Source organism: Myxocyprinus asiaticus, chromosome 36 (assembly GCF_019703515.2).
Source record: "Myxocyprinus asiaticus isolate MX2 ecotype Aquarium Trade chromosome 36, UBuf_Myxa_2, whole genome shotgun sequence".
NCBI classification, from domain to species: Eukaryota; Metazoa; Chordata; class Actinopteri; order Cypriniformes; family Catostomidae; genus Myxocyprinus; species Myxocyprinus asiaticus.
In genome coordinates, this window is record NC_059379.1 from 6,064,736 (window position 1) to 6,088,271 (window position 23,536).

The 23,536-nt window shown below is 36.8% G+C and overlaps 1 protein-coding gene across 2 annotated transcripts in view; it reads right to left on the minus strand.

Moving 5' to 3' along the window:
- The window catches only part of LOC127427317 (cadherin-18-like), a 286,332-nt gene that overhangs the window by 107,051 nt on the left and 155,745 nt on the right, over nt 1-23,536 (minus strand). The window contains exon 1 of one of the 2 annotated variants that reach the window (XM_051674863.1): nt 10,639-10,947. The exons of the other annotated variant lie outside the window; for it this stretch is intronic. The gene's annotated coding sequence lies outside the window, so the exon portion shown is untranslated. Of the gene's footprint in view, nt 1-10,638; nt 10,948-23,536 lie in introns of those variants that run through there. 2 annotated transcript variants of the gene reach the window in all.

Sequence of the window (23,536 nt, forward strand, 5' to 3'; positions counted from 1 at the left end):
CTCTCACTTCAGATGTTCAGCTTAAATTTGTGCAGAAAGTAGGAATTGCCCCATGCAAATGCACGCTGCACATTGAGCTCTGCCCAAAAATTCCCAAAAGCATGGTGAGTGTGAGTATGTGTGTATGACAAAAAAGGAGAGAGAGATCACACAATATATGAAAAATTATAATCTATGCTGATTCATCTCGTTTTATATACTAAAGAGTACTGTTAAGTCTAGGGTTTGTTCACACTTGTAGTTCGATTCTCTTGGTTCGGGCCAAAAGCGTTCACACTGGCATTTTTAACACCGAACTTAAAGATACAAAACAAAAGACATAAGGATAAGGTCACAACCTGATTGGACAGCTTTTATGGCGTATATTTTGCGATGGAACTTGCCAAACATCCAAAACAATGCTGGCTGCTGAGCTAAATGCGCTCATTGGATTTATGTATATACAGGTATGGTTGTATTTTCACCAGCTGAGAACAAACGAAGAGCTAATAAAACATGTAAAGGAGTCAAAACAGCACCAGGAATTCCTCCAGTGCACACACAGATGAAGATATGCTGCAAGGAGACGGTGGTTCCGACGCCTGTACCGAACTGTAATGGGCAACATAGCTCTTGTGATGAGAAGAACCAGGTATGCTTGAGGTCAGTATTAAAGGCAAATTACTTCCTGTTATTGGACCGTTTAGACGTATTTGGTCCATGCTGCGTTCATATATCAGTCGAACCGCACCAGAGATCGTTTGGAAGCAGACCGAGACCCACCATTCAGGGGGTCTCAGTCCGCTTGTTTGGTGCGCACCAAGGTTCGGATGGCAGCGTTCACACTTGTTCAAATGAACCGCATTAACAGAGCAATCGCACCAGAGATCGTTTTAATCGAACCAAACCTGCCAAGTGTGAACACACCCTAAGAATCGAGTATGCAAGTTCTGGCCATCAGTGAATGCAGTTTTGAAAAGGACAGACACAGAAAATCCTTGAAAGTAAAGAAGAAAGGATGGTGGTGTATGACATAGCGTTTTTTTTTTTTTTCGTTTTTTTTTTTTTTCTGGTTTTTGTCACTGTGGTGTTTCCATTGCTACAATTTTAATTTAAGCCTTTAACTTTCATTTAAAGGTGAAGTATATCATTTCTGAGCTCAGTCACCATTCACTTTGGTGTCTGAGCCTAACATTTTGTCTAGCATCTCCTTTTGTGTTCCACAGAAAAAGAAGGAAGTCATACAAGGAGAAGGCACATTGGTACCTCTCCCTCTTTCCTTCACATTACCTCACTAACATTATTTCAACGTGTAACTCGTCCTTCTAACTTCCTGTTTTCAGATCTGTGAGACTGAATTAGCACCTCTCTCTTCTGTGTTTTACTAAATACTGTACATTGAGCTGCCTACTGAGTTGTAAGGTCTTTAACACTGTATTCCAGTTGCTAGGAAGCATTATCAGCATGTCTTAGCTATGCCCATTCCCAACATACATTCACGCAGAAAATACAATATGATGTATGATATGATAACACCCTGGATGGATGGTTTGGTTTTATTTAAAACCAAACAGACACAAACTTATTCTTAATATACATTCGCAAAAACACTTTCACGCACTTGGGCTCTGTCAAATAAACATTTTATGTATAGTTGTTGCTTTTAAATAAACATTAAATAAACACTGTGCCATTTTTTGCCCTAAGATCTTTGAAACTCGGCAAGTTGTGTCCTTCTCTGTATATAGCAAAGTAAGCTAAAATAATGTATTAATGCACACACACGTTTCCCGGGGTGGCATTTTATTTCAGGTTTGTTTTCTCTCAGGCACTCAGAGGTCAGCCAGGGCCCCCAGGAACCTCCACAGGGTATCGGTGCCAGTGGAAATTGAAACAGGCTCGTTTTTCAGTAAAGAAAACACCATGTCGCCTCAGGTCAGTGCTACCTAACACGTGGTTGCAAGTTATACAATTTATGTTAAACCGCATACCACATATATTCTACTTATTTATATGAAAAACATTTTTAAATTTGTTTTCATCTTTATAATACTTTAATATTTAGGAGAAGTGTGGACCTTTAGGCTGAATGAATACTGGTTTGAATCCCTTCTTTAAAGAGCTCTCCCTGATGCCCTGCTATGTGTCAGATTAGGGCTGCATGGTAATGGTTAAAATGATAATCAAGATTATTTTGCTTAAAATTTTAACCACGATTATTAATCATGATTATTCTGCCCTTTGAAATTGTATTTATTTATTTATTTATTTTTATTGCAGGGCTGCACTGTTGCCACAGCTTTGATATTTTTTTCTTAAATAAAAAATAAAATTACATTAAACAGCAGCTCTCATATTGAACAAGGTGTTTAAACGACATACAGGTATTTATTTTATTACCAAATTTATTCCATGCTTTACCTCCAATTTAAGGGTTTTCACACTTAAGTTCTCTTTAAAAAAATATTTAATTGTATTATTATTATTATTATTATTATTATTATTGCAATAAGCAGTATAAATATATTTCTGTAATAATTTAGCAGGTGGCAATGCTAAATGGTCTCAAGCCTTTACATTGATGTAAAAAAAAAATAAATAAAATGAAGGAAGTGTGTGTTTTGTTTCTGTTGACAACAGTTTTGGCAGCCTCTGGTGCTCTATCCAAACATGGTGAAATGCTCTTATCTCCTCATCCACCCACAAAACCCTGTTGTCATGTGTTTACTTGTTTACTGTTTAGACACTTGTAATGGCCAAACATACCTGAAATTACGCAAGTGTGCAATGAGGTAAATCTGGAGGGCTTCTTAGCGCGTTCAACACAAATTAGCGGCACGCACAAATCGAACAGCTGACGGTGTTTAATGAGAGCACGAGATGGAATTCATGGCTACTGAGCACAAAACCGCTCCAAAACTGCTGTAACACTGCACTGCAACCAAAGTTTATTCAGCTGACTTGCTGCGTAATCAGTTAATGTCTGAACAGACAGAGTTGTTGAATGACTGGTATCAGAGAAGTTTGAAAGGCACCAGATTTTCATCCTACTTCCACATAGTCTCCGAAGGCAGCATGTTCCAGCTTTCTGATGCGAGCCTTGTATCAATCAAAGCGATATATGAAACATACTCGTAAACATCTGTGGCTCCGTATGTCAGTGCATGCTCAAACTGAAAAGTGATTGGTCAGTGGCGAACATCTGATGAGAGCTCGATTGGTCAGGAGAGCTGAAAATAGACTCAAAAGCGCTTGTGATTTGACCTATCATCTTTAGTCACAACCTATTATAAAAATGAGCAACAATTTGCTACTTTAACTGGCTGATCATTTCTGTTTGCTAGCTCAATAATATCACAGACAATTATGCTTAATTAACCGTGAGAGGCAGAAATAGTGATTGCGATTAAAATACGATTAGTTGTGCAGCCCTATGTCAGATGTAACATATAAATAGCCTGTGAGCTGTTCAATTCGTCATGCTTAAGCCCCTTGGAATCTTAAGGATTCCTAGATGTCCAGATACACACTGCAACGTCAGACCGTGAAGTTAAATGTTCACAAACAGGAACAATATTACTGATTATGACAACAATGGGAACCCCTAATGTTATCCCAGAGGTGGGTAGAGTAGCCAAAAAATAAAAAAATAAAAAAAATAATAATTACTCAAGTAGAAGTAAAAGTACTAACATAAATAATTACTTGAGTAAGAGTAAGAAAGTATCCAATTAAAAGAGTACTCAAATTACATAATGGTTGTTAACTCCCCTATATTCCATTACATAATACACATTTAACATGTATTACAGAATTATTATTATTATTAATGGAAATACTGTCATCATTCACCACCAAACCCATATGACTTTCTTTCTTCCATGCAACACAATAAGGATAATTTAGACAGAATGTAATAGTGAGTTACTATTTACTTTCAGTGAATGTGTTTTTTTCTCCATATTCTGAAAGTGAATGGTGACCGAGACTGTCAGTCTCTAACATTCTGTCTTTTGTTTTCCACAGAATACAGAAGGTCACATGGGTTTGGAACAACATAAGGGTAGGGAAATGATGACAGAATATTAAATTAAGGATGATCTATCACTTTAAAGGGTTAGTTCACCCCAAAATTAAAATTGTTGCATGATTAAACTATTCTTTTTTCACTGTGCGGAGCAAAGAAAGTGTTTCACTTTGTTTGAAGAGCTTGATGCTGCAGCAGTGATGGACTCGCTTGTGTGACAGTCTGTGACAGCGTGCACAGCTGTGTGAACTTCCGCTGTCGTAAAAGTCCCATTCAATAATCTCTCAATAAATTACACATTAACTAAAATTAAACCCAGTAATGTAATGACAGGAACGTCGCCCATTGTAAAGAAGTAAATGTAAAAAAATGTAATTAGAAATTTGTTTGAGTGAGAGTAAAAAGTATCCACTTTTTAACCTACTCTAAAAGCATTTTTTTTTTTCTCCAAAAAGTTACTCAAATAAATGTAACGGATAAATACAGCATGTTACTACCCACCTCTGTTACATCCTGACTAGGGGTGGGCGATATATCGGTAGACATGATAAACCGGTAGAAATTTGCCAACCGGTATATATTTTGGATTATTGTCTCTATCGTGGTAACACAAAATTGCCACACGAGAAATGTGTACAGCACATAACAAGCACACATTACACACTCGGTCATATAAATGGAGGAAGGCGGAGTGACTACTTGTTCCTCAAATTCATTTGAATGAGAAGATGAGAGATTATGAAGGAAAAAATGCATCCTCCATGGTGTGGAATTGGTTTGGCTTTAGAAAACGTGATACCGAGCAGAAAACGGCGGTTTGCAAGGTTTGTACATTGTGTATGTCGACATATCCATGTGCACGTATATATCAGTGGTCAGGGCTTCACGTGAGACTGATAGAAATAATGAAATGCAGTTTTTCCATTGACAGCTACACGTGTCATTAGATGAAAAGCTTGTCTAGAACGTGAGAAAAAATGACACTGAATCCACTTCTGTAGCATGAAATTTCGCTCGAGTGACCGTCAAAGCAAATTCAACGACATTCATCCCACGCTCCAAACATGCCTCCCATCCAAACACATGCAGCTGTTTTGTGCGAGTGTTGCGCACGCAGTCTGAAACACGGAACTGCACACGAGTCTTGAAGTCATCCCAGTCACTTCATTTGTGCTCCTGTGACAGAAAAAGTGCAGATCACACCCGTTACTCATTCTGGTTTCTCTCTATGTCAATTGGGTTTTTAAAATACACATCAACACCCTTTCTAAAATTCTGTTCGAATTATGTTTGATATCAGGAAACAAACCAGCCATATATACTTTCATCAGACTGAAATGTGGCATTTATTTTTTTGTACTTTGACTATGTTTGTCAAGTAAAGAGACAATTATATTAGATGAAGAAGTTTTCATCTTATATAGTATTAAATTCACTGACTGGATTACTCAAATTGCTCTCAGTCTCTGTCTGTAGAGAAGATATGTCATAGACAGAGCCAGTACATTCTTAAAAGGAATAATTCACTCAAAAATGATTTCACATGTCATCATTTACTCATCCTCAGAATTGCCAGAGTGCTCTTTTCTTTAAAAGGGACTGGGGCTCTAAAGAAGGAGAAAAGCTCAATAAAATCATCAAAGGTCATGTTCGTGTAGCTCAAGTAGAGGTTGTGGGTTTTATTCTCAGGGAATCTATGTACTGATAAATTGTGTACTTTTTTAAAATACTACATACAATGTATACATTAATGCAGTGTAAAATGTAGATATTAATAATTTATGTAATACAAAAAGCGCTTCTGTGTAACCAAAAGGCTAAGTGACGTGGCAGAATGTGTGTTTTGTGTTTTGAGCTTCACGGTAGGAGACTGTGGTCTCTAAAATAATCAGTGCCACTGGGGTGTAACAGCCTTCTTTCTTTGATCACATCTGCTCCAACGCACTATTTCTCTTGTTCTCACTTTCACAATCACAGAACTGCTTGTATGTATCACTGTTGCTATTTCTGCCTGTTTCCCATGTTTCACAGCTTGTGGTCATGGAGTGTATGTGCATTTGGCTTTGTGTGCTTGGATGAGTGTTATTACAAAGCAATTAGCATGAATGCATGTTTTGTCTGCAGTCTCATTTACTGCGTGATGTGTGAAGTGGCTTTCACATCCCATGAGTGTGCAGTATGTGTATTTGGTGTGTGTGTGTGTGTGTGTGTGTGTGTGTACAGATGATCTTCTTTAGCTTTAGTTATGAAATGTTTATCATGGCTGACTTTTTCCTCTGTATCCTCAATCAGTGGGTCACACTACTCTGACAAGACAGTGGAATAACGGGGGAATAAACAGCATCAGCCCATTTGACCATGTGTGTTTGAGAGAAAGAGTATGAACCTGTAAGAAGGATAGTTAAAGGAAAGGAAAGAGAAGAGAAGAGAAGAGAAGAGAAGAGAAGAGAAGAGAAGAGGAAAGGAAAGGAAAGGAAAAGGAAATGAAAAGAGGAAAAGGAAAGGAAGCAATGGCAAGAAAAGAATGGGTTCCAGGAGGAAAGTTGAAAGGAAGTAAGGGTAACAAAGAAAAAATAAATAAAGGAGGGAAATAAAAGAAGAGAAAATGAATTAATGTTAAGGGAAGGGTGGATTCAGATGGAGGAGAGAGGGAGAGAAGAGAACATTATAGAAAAGAAAGAAAAACGGAATAGAAAATACAAGAGGAGTTAAAAAAAAGAAAGATGTGCCATCACAATTCTATGTGATCCCCACTCATGTTTCATTATCCATTTTTCGATTTTACCGAGACAAATCGCTACTTTCATGACAACCATAAGCATCCTTAACAGTCTTGCACAGCAGGATAATCACTTCTTTGCAAGCTTTTTTGTCTTCCTAACGATGTTTCCCTCTCCTCGAAGAGCTGTTTGAAATCACTGCCTCAACACTTAGCAATAAGCCATGCAGTATTTGTCTTGAACAGACATCGTAACACAACAAACAGAGAAGTGTAGACATTAGGCTCCTGCAGGCGCAACCAAATCAGCCTCCATTGCTAGTTTAATTCATAGTATTAATGACTTTCTGTGAACTGTGACACTGCCAGCTTTTAGCATAAGAGTATTTGCTTAATTAAAGGGTTACAGGAAGTAATGAGCTGTCAGCGTATAGACTACGTCCGCCTGTGAACGTCTAGGTGAGATAGTCGGGTATTTATTCTCTATTAGAAGGACCCATTAATATAAATTAGTGGAACAGTATGGAAGGTCTAAAGGTTAAGATGCCTCAAGGGTTTGATTCAAGTATTGACACTTTGGTTTTCTGAATTGTTTGGTACAAATGGCTTTTCAGAGATTTACAAGGTGAAGGTTCAAAGATTGATTTATTATGTATTTTGGGGGTCTACTAGTATAGGTTTACATGTTTTAATGTTCAAAATACACATTCGTTTTCTCATACTGTACATTGCTGCAGCACTTCTTTGTAGCTCCTGTCTCTTTAAAACCCCCCTTTCCAAAAAGCCCAGTCTGCTCTGATTGGTCTGCTGGCTGGTGATATGAACAGCTGTATTTAACAAGCTTGTAAATAAAAAAAAAAAAAAAAGATTATTAATCGTTAATGCTTTTGTAAACTGATCTTAATTTTGGGAAAGGCACACTATCAATACAATGTGTTGTTATTGTTATTGTTATTATTATTATTATTATTATTATTATTATTATTATTACGGGTCAAACAACCAAAGGTAGGAACATATTGTATCTGTTGGCCTTCTTTCCTGTTCTTCTTCTACCATCATTGAAGTCAGCCCATTGAACAATTTGGAGGAAAGTTATGAAATTTGGCACACCAATAGAGGAGAGTCTGAACTTAAATACAGCAAATTTGGGGTCTCTATCTCTACCCACTAGTGCCATTAACAGCTCATAAGTTGATCTTATGTTTATACAAATAAGTTTTGAATCATAAGGCCTAGAAACAAAACTCTACCATGGTTAACTTTCTGCCATGTTGAATTTTCACTGTTTTAGTTTTTTTTACTCCTGGATCTGTTTTGCAAAAAAATTGGCATGCATTATCTTGAGACACTCTTGATAAAAGGATTTCAAAAGCTTTTTAATAGACCAAACCATTCTTGTATAATGCATCAATGAGTTCAATGGTGAACACACCAAAGAGATTGTGAAGTAACATCTTGGCAACGCTTTGGCATTTTAAAATGAAATGAAACTTGACATGAGCAGTTTCGACACAGCACACCCTACTGGTCATGTCTGAAAGAAGTACAATTATTATTTTATTTTATTTATTTTTTTGCTTATAACTTCTGAATAGTTTGACCTACATTCATAAGACTCAGTTGGTCTCAGTAGATTTCTTGGGGCATACAGAGTTGATTGATACCAAATGTTCATATGTCGGCCATATTGGGCATTGATCATTTTGAATTTTTTCATACAATGCTGCATTTTACAAACACACTGGCGAATCATTACGAAACTTGGTATGTGTCCTCGGCACAAAATATTATTGTCGATAATTATTGATATGTATTATATCATTGTTGGTGTGCTTGGCCCCATAATTGCTGCCTGCAGCTGTTTTTAATACTATTATAATTATAAATATAATTATTATCAGAATTCAGAATAGGTTTTATTTGCCAGCTAAGAAATCTGGACTTGGCAGTTGCTGATATCTTCTGTTTAAGTAAAAATTACTACAAGGTACCATGGTACTGAATGATTACCATATTAATTAACCACGGTACAACCAAGGTACTTCAAAAAATACCATGGTACTGCCATTGATCATGTCCAAACAACCATATCTGACCAACAATGATATTACCATGGCACATTGTCCAAAAACAAGGTTAATATCATGGCACTCTTTTGTTGCTGATTGAAAAACACAGTCAATAGTGAACATATGTACACTTGCATATTATTGGTATATATATATATATATTTGAACCATGGTTTAGCAGTTGGCACATGCGCTCCAGACAGGTTGTTCTGTGGTGCTCATGCAAGAGATGCAGGTTTGAATCCACCCTATATTATTTATCAATGCCATTCCTATTTTAATCAATACAAGGTGGAAAAAGCCCCAAATAACGGCACTCACTTAATCTGAAGGTCATGACTGTTTTTATCATCTCAACAAAATCTATATCAACAAATTGTCTCATGAGGAAAAGCTCTCCACACATTGACACATTAAGACAAATGAAGAACTGGTAGATTTTGTGTTGGAAATTACCACATCCTTGCTATATGTTAACTACGTTGACTGGCTGAGGGTGAAATTCGAGGCACGACGCTACTGCTAAAAATAAAATAAAAAATAAAATAAAATAAAATCCCTTTACTAACTCTTAAGCAAAGTGTTGCAAATTGAATCATACCAGAAGAGCCAAGAAAAAACAATGTTCTCCATTTATGGCCGACTTTAAAAACTTTCTTTATCACTTTCATTATCTCTCTTCTTTTTTTTCTTCTTTTGAATCATCCATTTCACCCCTTGACAGTCCAACAGCACACACTCTGTCGAACTACAACCACATACAACCATTCATTCACACGCAGTAATAAATGAAACGTAATATCTTGAACACTGAGTGGGTGTTGTGAGAGTACCAAAAAGAAAACAAGCTGTCTTTTAAAGAAATGACAGACCCATTGTTATTGTTATAAAGCATCTGACACCACACCACACATGCATTCCATGCTCCAATAACTTCTCCAGCAGTGGAATCCACCCAAACATTATTAGCATTTATCTACCGCCCCTGATTGCTCTGTCCTCTCGTCTGGATGACAGCTCGGCCATGGCTCACGGTGGATTTTAAGTGCGTCTGTAAGAAGATAAGTCTTCTAAGCTGCAGACATGCTCGCTTCAACTGTGCCTGCCTCTGTGCTCTGGATAACGCACATGCAATCTGATGAAGCTTGCATCTGCGTGCAAACTCCAGAAGTGTTAGTTCACGCAGCACAGCTGGGGATCTACAGCAAACCCAGCAGTACACTTAACACATACTGCATACTGAACACGAATATCTTTCGCACACATTATGTTTACTTCCTCTCTTATATCCATACATGCTTTACAGGGGCGTGGATTCCAGGGGGGATAGGGGAAGGTTACCCCCCCAATAATCAAAAGAAGCAAGTATAACCCCCCACCTCAAATATTTATACCATGATCAGTGGAAACATGTACAGTAAGTGCTTCACACTGCAACCCCCCCAATGTTCAAGATAAATCTACACCCTTGATGCATTTGGTTGATGCACCACAACTTTATAAATTCATAATTTAATTATTTCCTTTTAACTGCTTTTAACTCATATTTTCATACAGCTTCACATTGCCAATGCATTGGTAACAACATTTTATATACATATACATACACATTTACACACTTTACTTGCATTTAAAAGAATTAAAATAAAATGTCTAGAATATAATTAAACAATAATACTATTAATAAAATAAAAATAATAACGTTATCACAATATAATAATAACAACTCTCTGTGCATACACATGCATACTTCTATCCTATACACATTCCTTCATTACAGCACAAACACAAGCGCTCTGTGCCCATAGAGGTAACAAAAAATAGAACATTTTCTGCAGTACCTAATAAAACATGTCCATAATTGCCTCCGTGTTTCCTCTGTGTATGGTAAAGTTTCCAAACAGACTCGCTGTCCCACGCGTAACATTGTCACAGTGTCTGCACTCCCCTTTCAAGCGTGTGATGCTCTGCTCCGTTCAGGGTGAGTGTGCGTGTGTGTGTGAGTGAGTGTGCATGTGTGTGGGAGAATTCTCGCTCCCTCCCTCCACTGCAGAGGCTCAGGCAAGTCAAGAGCTCTGATTGGCCAGCTCGCAGTGTTGGTCATGCCTGCGCCAACCCTTGTTAACTCTCTCTCTCTCTCTCTCTCTCTCTCTCTCTCTCTCTCTCTCTCTCTCTCTCAATTCAATTTTTAAAGTACTTTATTAGTATGATTGTGTTTACATACAATATTGCCAAAGCATTAATGCACAAAACAGATAATGACAAGACATAAATAAATAAATAATAAAACAGTAACAAATAACAATAAAAATATCATTACAATAAGGTGCCAGGTAATTATTTATATATATATATATATATATATCATAACAATATACACTATACAATAAAACATAAAATGAGCATTGAACAAGACATTATGAACATAAAAAATACTGTGACTGAAGTACATTAAGGCAGTGATTGGTTTCTGAGGGTGTGCAGCTCAATGCAACTGATGCATGATTGTCCTCCCCCAGTAACACCTGCATTTGATCTGTTTCTGCTGAACTGAAAGGCATGAAGTTTGAGAGTTTGTCAAAGTATTTCTCTCTCACCTCTGTAAATTTCTCACAGTGAAGGAGAACGTATGTCCCTGTTTTGACCTCACCAGTGTCACAGTGAGCACAGACTCATTCTTCCTTTGGAAGCCATGTTTGTCTGTGTCTGCCTTTTTCTATGGCCAGACTGTGATCACTGAGCCTGTATTTGGTGAGGATCCATCTCTGTTATGGATCTCTTACAGTGTGGAGGTATTCTGCTAGATTATATGTTCTGTTTAGGGCCTGATATCATTCCAGTTTGCTTTGGTTTTTACTTTCATTATCCCAAAGGTCCAAGTATGAATTTTTGCTTTCTTTTATGGTTTGATTTATTCTGATTTGGTTTTGTTCAGCAGAGCTAATCTGAAACTGGTTTTTGTTAGTTGTTAGTGGGTTTGTGAGCTTCAGAGCCAGCTGACAAAGGGGACTGGTTTTAGGCTTCATCTCTTGGGTTTTAAGGGCTTCATGTTGCAGTGTGTTGGGGAACTGGAATTTAGGTGTGTCCAGAATTTGAGGGACCATTTTTCAATATGTATAATTAGGGGGTATCTGCCTAGTTCGGCCCTGCATGCCTTAGTAGGTGTTCTTCTCTGAACTCTTAGACTGTTTCTACAGAATTCTGCATGCAGGGATTCTATGGGGTGTTTGTCCCATCTAGAGTAATCTGCCAGACAGAGTTGACCCCAAACCTCACATCAATAGGCAATAGGCATAATCATTTTACATCAAACTGTTACAGGAATGTCTGTTTGGGTAAATTTGACCTTAATAGCATAGAATGCTCTTCTAGCTTTCTCTTTTAGTGCATTCACTGCCAGACCAAAACCCCCCTGAAGCACTTATTTTTAGGTAAAGGTAGTCATAGTGTAGGGTGTGTTAAATTGCAGTGTTTCCCAGAGTGAATGTGTATATCTGGTTTCCTGTAATCTGGCTTTTTACTGGAAGATCATACATTTTTTTTTTTTTTTTTTTTTCAAATTGACTGTCAGTGCCCAGTTCTGGCAGTGTATTTGCGAATCTCATCGCTACTGACTCAAAAACAAACAAACAAACAAACACAAAAAGGTAATATTTCACCTGAAAAAAAAAAAAAAAAAAATTATATATATATATATATATATATATATATATATATATATATATATATATATATATATAATTAAAGAAATCTGAAATCTTAATTCAGAGCCTATTTTGAGGACCATTACGTTTATGTTTATTTTTTTTATATTATGAATACATTAAATAAATAATAATAAATCAAATGAATAAATAACAGACATATTATGGTTATGAGATTCTTAAGAATATGATAATAATATTATTATTATTATAAAATTATTATTATTATTATTATTATTATTTTTATTATTGTTGTTGTTGCCGTCAATATCGTCATCGGCATTATCATCATCATCATCATTTTTTTAATCATAATTATTATTTATAATTTTATTGTTAATTGTATTAAATCACAATATATCATTAAATCATCATTGTTCTGTTGTGCCTTTAATTTATGCTGATTTTAAATAAAGAAAAAAAAAAAGTACTTTAAAACAGTTAAAACAAAACAAGAGAGATTCACTATTGCGAATAAAACGTGCAAATAACATGTCTGGACACATTATTGTATGAGATACTCATAACAGGAATGCAAAAAAAAAATGAATAAATAAAAATATTTTATTTCAATCACAGAGTATTTATTCATAATTTCAGTTTGTTTTTTTTTATTGCTTATTGCTTTTTTTTATTGTTTTTTTTTATTATTATTTTTTATTAAAGGCTAAACAAACATTGTAATACTTGTTTTTTATTCTGTAATGGAGTTAAAATTACTGTATTTTTGTCACGAGAATCGAATGAAATTGACAGCTGAGAATGATTTTATGAGATTCACTTGTATCCTCACATTGTTCAGCACCTCCACCCCTCTATAGCACCGCCACAAGCTTCTCCCTTTCAATCTTTATATTCTCGTTTGTTATCCCTTGCTCATTTTCTCTCGCTCCTGCAGGTGGGTTTAAGTCCAGCAGCAGATTTTCTCTCTGGAGCTTTGAAAGGAAACTTAATGAATAATAAAGAAAAGAAGAGACGTATTGAAGGAGGGAGTAAAAATATGAGTTGAGGAGATGGGCAGGGGGAACGAGAGGCCCTTCGCAAGTTGCCATCGTCTTTGAAAGGCTAGACATTAAAAGAGAGATAGAAAAGGAGTGAAGGCCTCTCCAGTGTGTCCGGCCATCAATTAGATGGACAGCAGAAGGAGGTGTGGAAGGAGGTAAGTCTTGGACGATTAAACCAGAGAGAAAGAAAGATGAAGGCTGAGCAGAGGATGACTCTTGAAAGACAGCAGGGACACGAGGCAGTCACTGACTTCTCAACTTTACGCTCATTACTGCCATTTATCATTTCCACACACATGCCCTGTCCCTGGGGTTCACACGTTAAAGTTTGACACACATACAGCAGACATGTCAAAGAGCTGTCCCTTAAAGAAATATTTCACTCAAAAATGTTATGTCATTTTATATTTTATTAAAAATGCTATTATATTCTATTGTATTATACTTGTTTTGTAGCACACAGGTTTGAGACAATAGAGGGTGAGCAAATAAAGACAGAATTTTAATTTTTGAGTGAACTATCCCTTTAAATGCACCCACATGTTTTAAGTGAAATCAGTGCTGACATTTTTACCATGACTGTTTGGTGTCACCATGCAGAAACTTCAAAACCTTCAAGTCTAAAAGACATTACTCATGCTACTGTATAATGCTTATTTGAATACTGTTACATGGAATGACTGCTTGGCACGTATTGATGAGTTCAGTATTTGTTTGTATCTTTTTTATGATGTATTAAGTATAAGACAGTACTTCAATACTGAAATAAGGCTTTATGGTGAATGTGACTGACATATTGATCTGAAAGAATAAAAGGCTTCTTCTCCCTCTAGGGTCTTCAAATAATGACACTGAAGACATAATTTAACAGTCAGGGGCAGGTTTACGATTTCTGAGTCCCCAAGCAACAAATCAACCCGGGGCCCCATTTCGAAACATTTTTGCTACAAAAATGACAAAATTAATTTTAAATCATAATTTTAAATACTTCCTATCAGTCATTGTAGACAAGTACATTCAAAATGTTTAATGAAATACAAATCTAGTTAAAGATAATTAATTCATGTTTTCCAGTTTTTCCACAATACAGTGATAAAAAAGCAATATTTACCTACATATATGTTTACAAAACACTTTGTGTGTGTGTGCGTGTGAACAGGGTTTGCAAAACACTACTTCACCCAATAACATTTTGAAATTCAGTTGTTACCGTATATATTAATATTATATCCCAACAATTATTTTTGATTATTTTTGAATTATTAGATTGTTATTATAATATGATACAGTATTATTATTATTACTTTGGATCCGGGGGGGGGGGGGCTGACCTCCGGGGCCCCACGCAATTGCGTGGTTTGCGTGGTGGTTAAAACTGCTACTGTTAACAGCGGCCAATCATACATAGGAAAGAAAAATGACAAATGAGATCTTTTCAATATCTCAACTGTTTCTCACAGACAGCGGCTGAGAGCAAATAGAGACTTTTGCTGTGTAAGAGATCCTAGTTATCTCACATGTGTGTCCTGTAGAGTTTGAGTAAATATCTCAACAACGAGAACTCAACAATGTCTGCAATGTGCTCAGATTTGCCATGACACCCAAGTCTGCAATCAAAAGACATAGATTTCCATATGAATGCTAATAAAATATATCATATTGCTATATAATAAGTGAAAGCTCCAAATATGGAACAACAGGTTTATTCTATGTCAAACCAACTAAATCTCTAATATGTATGGTCTCTGACACCCATACACTTTAGTAATAGTGTATTTTTTGACTCTTGAAATGGTTATTTTGAGACTATTGTTTTTTTCTGTCAATAAATAAAGGTATATTGCTAGTTTCAACATTACATGTACTTCAGACCTCTGTTTTTTTTTTTTTTTTTTTGGACATGAAAAACTAGCCTCATACTATCTGACCCACATTTGCTTTTTTAACAATTGATAGTGGGTAAAATGTAACCATTTTTGGATGGAGCCTTCTGCATTGAGAGCACCATATTTCTGGGATTAAACCATATTATAGAGCATTAAAAATGAAGACATAAAAAGGAAAGTTTTTTTTCTGAACTAGAATCTAGATGGTTACAAATATATATTTAATACTTCTGGAGTTATAGGCACTCCAGCTTTGGAAAACAACACAAACATAGTTTTTCCCCCATTTTTGGACTCACACCATTAGCATATAATACAACAAGGGATGCTGAAGTCAACTGATTTTAGTAGTAGACCTACCTACCTCTTTGTAAAAATAAAATAATGATGCCACCACCTTTCTAAGGTTATTTTGTGACCTGTAGTTTTGCTCCAGATCAATGGCGAAATGTGTCATTTTGGCACCCCTCTGCAAAATAATCGATTACTCAGTATATTGATCCATGACATTTTATATTTTGGTTTGATCATTATTTATGTATTTCTTTCACCTGTGAAAAATATATAAAAAATAAATAAAATAATAAATAAAATAAAAATAAAAATAAAAAAAAAAAATTGAGCTGGTGAACTCGTCGTGATGTCTTTAAATTCTTATATATATATACAAAAAAATACTTTGGATGTTAAACTATGTTCTCAAACTAGGAGTAAGACTCGTAAACAAAGAGACATTGTGGGCATGTTATACCATAGTCAGTTACCTCATCATTCGTCTTTGATGTCATTGGAAACGTGGCCCAGTTGTGAGAAATGTTTGGGCTATGTGATTGGTAGTGTGATTGGACAGAGTGTTGCCCGTTAGGGCAATTAATCTGCACCAATCTCAACAGAAAGAGAGTATGCAGTCAAGTGAATCTCATTTCAAGCTTCTGCTCTTGGTGGGAGAATATGCATGGCTATTCCCTGACACAAAGTCAAATAATCAGCGAGCTGCAAGTGTGAGAAGGAGATTGAAGAACCAAGGGGGCAGCCAGTATAGCTTCTGTTGAAGTACAAAATCTGCTACTGTTGACTTCAATAGAGAAGGCAAGCTGATTAAATATCCAAAGGCTAATGTTCCTGTAGCTCAACTGGTAAAGCATTGAACTACCAGTGCCAAATAGAGCCCGACCGATATGGGATTTTTGAGACCAATACGATACTGATTTTAGAGAGGAAAAATTCACAGATTACCGATATGGTGGCCGATATATTACATTTTGACCTGGAATGAAAACAGACCTTTTCTATGTGGATTTTTCACCAATTTTGCACCGATATGCCTATGCAAAGGTACTCAGAAGGCTGCTTTCTTAAACAAATATTTTTTATCAAAGAATATTTGACATTATTATTATACATTGTCAACAAATTCTAGAAATGAACACTGAGAAAATAAAAAATAAATAAAAATACAATAAATAGCTTAATAAACATCAGTACTGTATGTTTAGTGTCAATTACTGACCATTTAAATAAAGAATAAATAAAAATAAAACAAATAGCTAAGTAAACATCAGTACTGTTTAGTATCAGTCAAATGCTGACCATTAAAATAAAGAATAAATAAAAATAAAATAAATAGCTAAATAAACATCATTATTACTGTTTAGTATCAGCTAAATGCTGACCATTAAAATAAAGAATACATAAAAATCAAATAAATAGCTAAATAAACATCAGTATTGTTTAGTATCAGTCAAATGCTGACCATTAAAATAAAGAATAAATAAAAATAAAACAAATAGCTAAATAAACATCAGTACTGTTTAATATCAGTCAAATGCTGACTATATTAATACTGCCGAGTCAAGATAAACAGATAAGCAGCGGTGTTACACCGTATTCTGCTATACAAGTTCAGGGGAAACTTTCAACGGTGGAAAACCAGACTTCTAAATATTACATTTTGTAAATGCAATGACTGGAATTGTTCGGTTGAAGGGGGTACCAAACTGTGAATCATGAACAAAACAGTTTGGTGAATACATGTTTACTCATTAGCTTCCACTCAGCTGACAACAATGAAAGTAGCTATGTGATTATCTAGTTAGCTATAAGCTCGTTGTCACGGAGAGTAAAAGATGGACATTGTTTATTTGACTTTCCAGCATTGTGTCTCACCAACTAGGTAACAACATAGCATGAAATCAACACTCATCAGACACAATCCACCACCGCATCGTTGTCTGCAAAAATATGCTCTGATGTTTACCTTTCAATCTGCTACATTGCTGACTGCACTGACAAACTATAGCTGGCTAACAGCAAACAGACATGAGTGACATGGTTATCAGGGACAAGGTTAATGTTATATTAGTTATATTGAAAAGAGAAAATTATGGGGTCATTGTTTATTAAGTTTCCAGTATGTATTTCACAAGCTAGTTCACTTACCGAGACACCGCTCAACTCCGCCCTGTCTGCTAAAATTCTAAAGCATTGTTTTCTGCATTATATGTTCTGAAAAAATGTTTTCATATCGGCGCATATCGGTAAAATATACGCAGATACAATATATCGGTGAAAGGCTAATAACGGCCGATAATATCGGCCGGCCGATATATCGGTCGGGCACTAGTGCCAAGGCTATGTGTTTGATTCCCAAGGGAACATTTAATGATAAAATGTATATTTTGAATGCACTATAAGTGGCTTTGGAAAAAAAAAACATCTGCCGAATGCATAAATGTAAATGCTAATCAGAGATTTCTGCACTGAATAAGTATCCATAGATCATATCGTAATATTCCTGTAGCGCAAGGGGAAAAGCATGGGAATTTCAATGCCAAGGTTATGGGTCTAATACAAAGGGAGGTTTACTGATAAAAATGCATATGTTTAATGCACTATGATTAGCTTTGGATAAACATTACTGTCAAATGTTAATCATTTACTATTAACATTATTAAAATCTAAAGATAACTTCTTGAATTATTAAAATGGAAGACTTAAAGAATGGGCTGTGGGTTTCTGGGATCCTTGATTCACCATGCACATGCAAAAATAAGAATAAAATGGTATCAATTTACAATAAGTTAATGCATTGGATATCATGATCAAGCAATAACAAATTTTAAATAATGCATTTTTACACTACTTATAATAATTATATTAATTATACATCTGTTTTTATAGCTTCACTGTTAGAGCCAAGGTCATGGGATACATTTCCACATACAGGTCAAATGTATATAGGGTATTTCTTAATAATAATATACAGTTGTGCTCAAAAGTTTGCATACCCTGGCAGAAATTGTGAAATTTTGGCATTGATTTTGAAAATATGACTGATCATGTCTTTTATTTAAGGATAGTGATCATATGAAGCCATTTATTATCACATAGTTGTTTGGCTCCTTTTTAAATCATAATGGTAACAGAAATCACCCAAATGGCCCTGATCAAAAGTTTACGTACCCTTGAATATTTGGCCTTGTTACAGACACACAAGGTGACACACACAGGTTTAAATGGCAATTAAAGGTTAATTTCCCACACCTGTGGCTTTTTAAATTGCAATTTGTGTCTGTGTATAAATAGTCAATAAGATTGTTAGCTCTCACGTGGATGCACTGAGCAGGCTAGATACTGAGCCATAGGGAGCAGAAAAGAACTATCAAAAGACCTGTGTAACAAGGTAGTGGAACTTTATAAAGATGGAAAAGAATATAAAAATATATCCAAAGCCTTGAAAATGCCAGTCAGTATTTTCAAAATCAATGCCAAAATTTCACAATTTCTGCCAGGGTATGCAACTTTTGAGCACAACTGTATATATATACATACACAGCATATGTAAGGAACAATTGATGACAGACTGTTGAATTGTTGAAAAATAATGCACACCCGAGATGGTCATGCGGTCACAACATGCAACGATACATCTCGGGTGTGCATTCTTTTTAAACAATTCAACAGGCCGGAGTTAATTACTCAACTTATACCATGGTTACCACACCTTAAGACATCGTTCAGGGTTTTATCTCAAGACATTTTCTGGTTTTTGTCCCTAAAACTCTTGTGAGTGGAACTACTTTCTTCCACCACAGATTCAGCGTCTTGCTCTGATACAGCTCAAGCCTTCGTTGCTAGTTCGAAAACGTCACTTTAGGACTGGCATCAGAGGATAACGAGGCTTGCACTGCTTTACTGGAGCACTTACTGGAGTAACAAGTTAGTGCGTTTTTGCTTGTGTGAGTTTGTTTTTGAGTGATCAAAAGAGAGAAACTCAGAAAATGAGAAAACATAGCTTCAAAATTGCCAAGATGTAAGTTTAAACACTTCTCAGCAGCAGTGAGTGTCGCCATATTTCCGTTGTAAGCCATAACCACCTTTTTCAACCCTATTGAGATGCAGAAGTGCGCTGACATGATGGCTCTGTTTTTCTCTCACGAGTAAGTGTGTGCGTAATGCATTTATTGTGTGTCCACATGTATGGGAGTGTGTGTGTGAGAGGGGCGCAAGAGTGTTTCCCACAGATATTTGAGATAATATAGAAACTGTTGTATTGATCAAGTTTGTCTAGCTTTGATACAGCTCAAGCCTTTGTTGCTAGTTCGAAAACATCACTTTAGAACTAGCAACGGAGGATGCGCTGCTTTTCGGCATTGGAGTAACAAGGTAGTGCGTGTGCGCGCACGTGTGTGTGATAGCAAAACAGAGGGGGAGGGGGAGCGCGGTGCTTTCCACTATAGCTATGTGAGGCTGATTAGGGTGAAATACATTGAAACATTAAAAGTTATAAATTGTTGTATTGATCAAGTCACGGGGGTGCGGCTATATTTATTGGTCGTGACTCTAGTCTCAATGTGTGTGTGTGTGTGTGTGTGTGCATGCGCATGCGTATGTGTGTGAGCGTGTGTAAGTGCGGGAGAGATGAGGGAGCATGAGGCCTCTTTTTAACCGAAATAGAAATAAATGTAGGATATTTTAGACATTGTTTGACATTTTTAACCGATTTACTTTAACAAATGTCTTTGTTTTAATTTGTTATTTTGTTAAGGTAGCCTGTAGGGCTCTTTGAAGTAACTGAAAAAATTTGGTGATATGGAACCGTTATGCGGTCAAGACCTGGAACTACTTCATAGCCATCAGTTTATTTGAAAATTAATTTCACACCTTCAGAATGTCTGTGGACCAATCAGAATCAAGCATTCAACATACCTGTGGTATATAAAAGTTTAGGGTCACTTACTCATTCTTTTTTTTTTTTTTTACATTTTAGAATAATAGTAAAGTCATCACAACTATGGAATAATAGAAATGGAAATATGGGAATTATGTTGTGACTAAAAAAATCCAAAATAAATCAAAACTATGTTATATTTTAGCATCTTCAAAGTGGCCACACTTTGCCTAGATTTTGCAGACATGTACTCTTGGCATTTTCTCAACCAACTTCTTGAGGTATCACCCTGGGATGCTTTTTAAACAGTATTAAAGGAGTTCCCATCTATATGCTGGGCACTTAGTGGCTACTTTTCTTAATTATTCGGTCCAAGTCATCCATTTAAAAAAACATTTTACGGCATGAGGGGGACCTACACAATATTAGGCAGGTAGTTTTAATGTTGTTGCTGATCCGTGCTGAAACAGCACTGAAAAAACATAAGAGACCACTGCAAAATTATCAGTTTCTCTGGATTTACTACAACTTCAAATCCCAAAAAGTTAGTAGTATGAAAAATGCTAATAAAAACAAAAAGGAGTGATTTGTAAATTACATTCACGCTTTGCTAAATCGAAAACACTACAACTACACATTATATGATATTTTACCTTGTGAATTTCTTTTTTTTATTTTTTTATTTACTGTCATTTCAAATCAGATGATTGCAAGACGCTCCAAAAAAGTTTAGACAGGGGCAATTTAAGATTAATAACAATTTGACAAGTTAAAATAACAAGGCAATGTGAAACAGGAGATGTTAAACAAGTGAGGCAATTGTGTCATAGTACTGTATACTGTATAAGGAGACTCCAGTAACCGCCTAGTCCTTCAAGAGCAAGGATCTTTCAAGACTTGTCAATTTGCCAACAGATGCTTCAACAAATAATCCAGCACTTCGAGATCAATGTTCCCCAAAGACAAATTGGAAGAACTTTGGGCATTTCACCCTCTGCAGTGCACAATATAGTTAAAATATTCAAGGGATATGGTCAAATCTTGGTGCTTAAAGGGCAAGATGAAAACCACTTCTGAAAGCACATGATCACTGATCCCTAACACATCACTATCTTAAAAACAGAATTTATTTGTAATGGATATCATGAACATGGGCTTGGGGTTACTTTAGTAAACTTTTGTTAGTCAACACCGTTCGCCGCTGCATCCACAAATGCAAGTTAAAACTTTACTATGCAAAGCAGAAGCCATACATCAACACTGTCCCTAAACGCTGCTGACTTCTCTGGGCTCGGCCTCTTCTTAGATGGAAAGTAGAACAGTGGAACTGTGTTTTTTGGTCAGATGAGTCCACATTTCAAATAGTTTTTGAAAAACACAGTCATCATGTTCTCCGGGCCAAAGAGGAAAAGGACCATCCAAGTTGTTATCAGCGTCAAGTCCAAAAACCAGTGTCTGTATGGGCCAGGGGTGTGTCAGTGCCCATGGCACGGGTAACTCGCACATCTGTGAGGGCACCATTAATGCAGACAGATATATGTACAAATCTGGCTTGATTCATGCATCCTTCACAAAGATGAATCTTCCCAATTGCAGCCTTGCTGAAGTACCCCCAGATCATCACCGAGTGGGTGCGAGACACCGTGGCTTGAAGACCTCTTCAGGTCTTTGTCTAACCATTAGACGACCAGGTGGAGATCGGTGATGATCTGGGGGTGCTTTAGCGAGACTGGAATCGGGCTGATTCGTCTTTGTGAAGGACGTGTGAATCAAGCCACATACAAGGTTATCCTGGAAAAAACTTGCTTCCTTCTGTTCTGATAATGTTCCCCAACTCTGAGGATTGGTTTTTCTAGCAGGACAGTGCTCCTTGCCACACAGCCAGGTCAATCAAGGTGTGGATGGAGGACCACCACCAAGAACCTGTCAGGGCCAGCCCAATCTCCAGACCTAAACCCCAAACCTCTGGAATGTGATCAAGAGGAAGATGGATGGCCATAAGTCATCAAACAAAGCCAGGCTGCGATGGGAGTCACGTGATGCCATGCGAGGATCGGACATGTGAACGGTGAGCTCTGTGCACTTTGCTAGTTTTAATAACTTTTTTTATGACATAAACTGGTGAAATTTGATACACTCTGTTCCATAACTGTTCTAGGAGGACAGTATGTCAAAGAATTCAAAATCCTCGGGCTCTGGAGACATTAAAAGACACTTACGTGCTCAGGCTGACACCCCTGTGCAGGCTGCGGACCAGGGAGTCAATTTGGTCAGAGAGTTGCAGGAAATGCAGTGAGAAATGTTGAACATGTCGGCAATGCTGACGAAGGTCGTTGCTGACTTGGAGGATCTTGCTGTGATAAGTCGATCGATCACTGCCATGGAGGTGAAATTTACAGATGTGGTCACAAGAGTGGGGAATGTCGAGAAACGGATCGATTATCTGGAGTTATCAGAGAGGGAATTATCTGCTAATCTGCTAGCGACCAAGGTGGATTTGGAGCGTGTCTGGGAGAAGTTAGAGGACATGGCCGTAGCCGGCAGAATAACATTCATATCGTGGAAGTTCCGGAGGGAGTGGAGGGACAGAATATGGTGGAATTCCTGGACGGGCTCTTTCCGAGTCTGCTTGACATAGCAGGCCATAAGCTGGAAATCGAGCGAGCTCACAGGGTTCTGGCTTGGTGATCCGCTGAGGGAGACAGGCCCTGATCAATTCTGGCCAAATTTCTGAGATCATCCAATAAAGATCTTGTGTTACGTGAGGCGAGGAGTAAAGGAAGGCTTTCTTAGAAGAACCATAGCATTTTCTTGTTCCCAGACTTTGCAAACTTGACAAGAGAGAAACGTGATCGATTCAAGGAATGCAATGAACTTTTACATCAATGGAAAGGTCGATTTTGCACTGATATTCCTGGCCAAATTGAGAATAGATGCTAAGGATGGCCGTAAAACATTCACATGCACACAGCAAG